This window comes from Ovis aries, chromosome 1, assembly GCF_016772045.2.
Source record: "Ovis aries strain OAR_USU_Benz2616 breed Rambouillet chromosome 1, ARS-UI_Ramb_v3.0, whole genome shotgun sequence".
Taxonomy (NCBI): Eukaryota; Metazoa; Chordata; class Mammalia; order Artiodactyla; family Bovidae; genus Ovis; species Ovis aries.
In genome coordinates this window covers 152,434,598-152,440,323 of record NC_056054.1, presented here as the reverse complement: position 1 = coordinate 152,440,323, position 5,726 = coordinate 152,434,598, and the positions used below count along the sequence as shown (strand labels likewise).

General features: G+C 34.7%; 1 non-coding gene across 1 annotated transcript; it reads left to right on the top strand.

Annotated features, from left to right (window-relative positions):
- The first annotated feature begins 4,728 nt into the window (after positions 1 to 4,728).
- TRNAC-ACA (transfer RNA cysteine (anticodon ACA)) lies at positions 4,729 to 4,800 on the top strand. The gene has a single exon. It is a non-coding gene; the product is annotated as a tRNA-Cys (tRNA).
- Positions 4,801 to 5,726: the final 926 nt, after the last annotated feature.

Genomic DNA, 5,726 nt, shown 5'->3' with positions numbered 1-5,726 from the left:
AAGCATCACTCCAAACAAATCTAGTGGAGGTGGTAGAAATCCAGCTGACTTATTTCAAGCCCTAAATTTGATGCTTCTGGTGCTGCACTCAATATGCCAGCCAACTTGGAAAACTCAGCAATGGCCACAAGAGTGGAAAAGGTCAGTTTTCATTCTAATCCCAAAGAAAGGCAATGCTAAAAAATGTTCAAACTACCACACAATTGCACTCATCTTACACACTGGCAAAGTAATGCTTAAAATCCTTCAAGTGAGGCTTCACCAGTACATGAACCAAGAAAAACTAAAGAACCTCTTGATGAAAGTGAAAGTAGATAGTCAAAAATCTGACTTAAAACTCAACATTGAAAAACTAAGATGTGGGCATCATCCAGTCCCAACACTTCATGGTAAATAGATGGGGAAGCAATGGAAACAGTGACAGACTTCATTTTCTTAAGCTCCTAAAATCACTGCAGATGGTTACTGCAGCCATGAAATTAAAAGATGTTTGCTCCTTGGAAGGAAAGCTATGATCAACCTCAGTTCAGTTCAGTCGCTCAGTCTTGTCCGACTCTTTGCGACCCCATGAATTGCAGCAGACCAGGCCTCCCTGTCCATCACCAACTCCCAGAGTTCACTCAGACTCGGGTCCATCGAGTCAGTGATGCCATCCAGCCATCTCATCCTCGGTCGTTCCCTTTTCCTCCTGCACCCTAGACAACATATTAAAAAGCAGAGACATTACATTGCTAACAAGGTCCATCTAGTTAGTCAAAGCTATGGTTTTTCCGTAATCATTATAAGTGTTGGAGACGACTTTTGAGAGGCCATTGGACTGCAAGGAGATCAAAGCAGTCAATCCTGAAAAAAATCAGTCTTGAATATTCATTGGAAGGACTGATGCTGATGCTGCAATACTTGGACTACCTGATGCAAAGAGCTGTCTCATTGGAAAAGATCCTGATGCTGGGAAAGATTGAAGGCAAGAGGAGAAGGGGACGACAGAGGATGAGATGGTTGGATGGCATCACCCACTCTGGAAGTTGGTGATGGATAGGAAGGCCTGGTGTGCTGCAGTTCATGTGGTTGCATAGACTCAGATACGACTGACCAACTGAACTGAACTGAACTGAATATCACAACGCTTTATGTCCAAATTAGGCTGTATTTCCATAGTGATCTTTTTAAGTCACATTATGAGTTGATGATCTGTGAAGGTCATGGCCTTTCTAATCTTTTATGCTTCTGTGATCTGTTGTCATTCTATAATGTAATGATTTCAAATAGAGTTCACCAAGATGAGTTGTTTCCTCATTTATGGTTTATTGAAGACTTTCCTGTCCACTACTTGTTACTGCTGACTCAATAAAACAGCCAATTTAACATTTTGACTTTTTATGTTTCAAGCAAATATTTGACATTATATTGGTGAAATTTTAATCCCTTTGAATTAGTTTTCTTATCTCTAAGATTGCTGTTACCTATATACCTTCTAAATAACATATGTGTGTGTATATATATATATATATATATATATATCTTATTGAAATCTTTTGGAACAAGGAAACATATAGAAGATTATATTAATGACATTTTCATTAATCCTTATGCTTCTGTGAGAAGTATATCCTTGATATGCAGGTGAAAGAGGATTATATAGCCAAGCAGTGAGCCAGAGTGTTTCAATATGGCTTAGGAAACTATAACAAGAGTTTCTTTTCTGATTAGGTTTACTATTTGTCAAGAATTGCTCTTTTTAGAAATAATCTCACAAATAGATTTAAGAATTCTCTTTAGGAAATATAAAAATATAAAAAATGAAGTAAAAGTAAAAATAAGATTGTTCTTACCATAAACCTATGAAACCAAGTTACAGGGAATCAACATCCATATAATAAACTCTCCTTAAATAATGCTTCATTGGAAAATGAGATACAAAATATTTAACCTTTTTGATTATGAGTGTTGGCTAAAATATTCTAGTCACCATACGCTTTTTCAATATATAAAAGTAATATAACTTTACTATTAGATATTTACAATTATATTTTGAAGACAATTTTTCACTCAAATATTTAACTTTCTCTGTGTTAATTTAGCATACATGATGTGTATAACACTTCTAGAAGTTTGAGACCAGCATAAGTATAGATTGATTTCACTATGTAACACAAATGCGGTGTTAACAAATAATTCTGCATTGTTAATTCTTCCTGTCTGAATGGCTTTATAATTCTATTTTTGTAAGTTCTACTAGAGATCTCTCTCTGTATATTCTATCCCAATCCCATGTTCTATACTGAGAACATGAAACTTTCTGCTTTAATACATTTGGCATGTGGCTATCAGACTGATTGTCTTAATTATCATGTGTCAAGAACCTACACAGTTTCAATATTGTTTTTAGAGGAAGTTTTTGGTGAGTATTCCATTAGCAATCTGAATGCTATTCTTTGACAGAAAGAAGACCAGCTTCTGTTGAACACCTCTTACTTCAAAGTAGTGGCCTAAGAATGCTTGCTTAAATTAACTAAATATTCTCAGTGCTACAAGTTAGGTAAGTTGAAGAACCATGCTTTACATATCAGAAAATAAATTGAGGCCTTTTTAAAAAACCAGTTCTTCACTCTCAGTAATACCATGGCCTTCTTTCTCTTTCTACAACTTTTCTTATAGCCAAGATACTTTGTAAGTCTTCTAAATATTCAAATCATGTCCCTACTTCAAAGTTTAGCTTATATCTCATTTGCTTCATAAGATGTTAATAATACAAAAAAAGAGTGAATTTATTATCTAAAAGCATATTGACCTTAAAATTAAAACTTTATAAAATGTAAGGAGTTGTTTTGTTTCCAGAAGTGGCAGATTATGCACATAGACTCAGATGGTCTTTACCAATTTATCTATTTAACACAGGTTAACTGTGAGAATTATAAAAATTAAACAAGCCAGTAGTATACAGTATAATGTCTCTTATAAAGTGATAAGGAAATAATATGCTCCAAACCAATAGTAGATTGACCAGACTGTTGTTCCAGGCAAAGAGGAGTTGAAAAGTATAAAATACAAATTTCATCGAGATGAACCTTTCTATGAGTTAGTAGATTGTCCCAGAACTTTGGCTTAGCCACCCAGGAGCTGATGTCCTTTGTTGCTAGAGCATGTTGCTAGGGAAGGAAAACAGAAAACACAGGTGTTAGCCCGAAAGATGATCTCTGGTCAATTGTGTGGTTTTTACCATTACCTTGCAAGGTCACTTTACACAGGCAGGAACTAATGCCTCCAGGTCTTTGGAGAGCTATTTAAATCAACAGAGTCTTCTTGCCCAGACCCAACATTCATGTTGCAGGTCAAACTTTTTGGTATTTAAAACTTGAATATTCCCAACCATAGTTACCCCTGCTTGCATTCTAACCATTCTTTATAGCAGTGCTTGTTAGTAGCTAAGCTACTGAGTGTTTATTGACAGCCACAGATGTGACTGCTTCCTCAAGGTAAACCGCTTCACCCGTGGAGAAAAACAACTTCATTCTTGGATTAAAGCAATGGCAACAAAAAAGTGGATTTGAAATCATATCAGGCCAATACACAACATGGGGTGAGGGCATGCAAACTGTAATGTTCTTTATTGAACCTCTCAAACCTAATATATACCTGCTGTGCAAAGAATGGGTAATGTACATGATTTGATGGAAGAGTGCTTGTGCTTGTAACATTCTAGCATTCCTATAAGTGTTAATCTTTGCAAAACTTATGTCATATATCATGATAGTAGCATGTTTCAGCATCAAGTTTCTAAATACTGTGAAATAAACCTAATTTAGGAGGAAGCCCAAATGCTGAGAGATTATGAACAGAATATGACATATGTGTTAAGTCAACCTTTTCTCCACTCAGAAGTTCATCTTAAGCAAATCCCAGGAAAGACATATACAGGTTTCACATTTAACATATTTTGTTCCTGTTTCTATGTTTACTTATCTAAGAGTAACTGATACATCCTGACTCAGAACTTGGAGGGAAGGTCACTTAAGGCAGGGATGATGCCACTGCTCTATTTATTCTTGAATAAAGAGTCCCACCAGTTTATTGATGATAACTGAAATTTTATATCAGAATTTCATAATTATTGAATATGAGTTCAATGAAAAAGTACTTCTGAGAAATATATGCTTAGATTAACGCTCAGATACCTGTAAAGTATAGTCATTTCTTTGAATCTGAGTTAAAGGATCCTTAGAAAACAATATTTTATTTTTTTTAAAATTTTTTAGTTTTTATTTTTTAAATTTTAAAATCTTTAATTCTTACATGCATTCCCAAACATGAACCCCCCTCCCACCTCCCTCCCACAACATCCCTCTGGGTCATCCCCATGCACCAGCCCCAAGCATGCTGCATCCTGCGTCAGACATAGACTGGCGATTCAATTCACATGATAGTATACATGTTAGAATGTCATTCTCCCAAATCATCCCACCCTCTCCCTCTCCCTCTGAGTCCAAAAGTCCGTTATACACATCTGTGTGTGAAGAGCCTGGATCTTCATAAACAATATTTTAAAAGCATTATTCTCCTGACAAAATTCTGTACAAATGAGGCTTACTTTCATGTAGTTGAACTATATATTAATGTTATTGTTATTTCCAATTCTTTCAAATTTTCTTACAAGTTTGATTGTTCATATTCAACTCTGAAATTTCACTTCTAAAAGCCAGGAGGTTCTACAATATTGTAGAAGGGACTTCCCTGGTGGCTCAGATGGTAAAGCGTCTGCCTACAATGCTGGAGACCCAGGTTCAATCCCTGGGTTGGGAAGATCTCCTGGAGAAGGAAATGGCAACCCACTCTGGTATTCTTGCCTGGAAAATCCCATGGACGGAAAAGCCTGGCAGACTACAGTCCATGGTGTCGCAAAGTATTAGATACGACTGAGCGACGTTCTTTCACTTTCTTTCTTTCACTTTACTTTCAGGATGTAACAAACTTAGAGAATTATATAGAATCATTAGGGCATAGTGATAAGGCCATGAGTTTTGGAGTCAAATAAGTCAGGTTTGAGGTGATTTAACAATGTACCAATAATATAACCATGGGCAAATTAGTTAACCTTTCTAACTATCAATTTTGGTAAAATTATTTTAATATGGCCTTTTGAGGGGAAAAAAATTGAGTAAAGTATGTAAAGTCCTATTATGGCAGTTGAAAGGGTAATTAATTTAAAGTAGTGACTAGAACCCAATTAGTGTTTGTTAATATTAGATTTAGTATATTATTTGCTGCAACATCTTGTAGAAGAAAAGGGTGTAATATATGCAAATTTGAGATCATTCTGTTTATTTTCAATTATCATAGTATTCTATTTACTTAGAATATTAAATTATGATTGATACAAAAGTCAAAATATTTCCTCATCATTTACATTCCTATTTGTAAAATATTTTGAGCATTACTATTACTTTGACATTCATAATATTTCAAAACCTAGATTCTTAAATGTAAGTTTTGTAATTTAAAAAAAGGAATTTCTAAGTAGTTTTTCAGAGAAACACATATCAAGTGATAGGAAAACAGTGGGAAAGTAAGATCTTATACTTGGAAACTGGTTTTGCAAAAGTATTTTAGATATATATCAAGTGAAACACATATTAAGTATTATAATGAAACTGGGGAAGATAAGATTCTATATCTTAAAATTGATTTTCAAAAAGATTTTATGGGTATATCAGTTTCATAAAATTTCA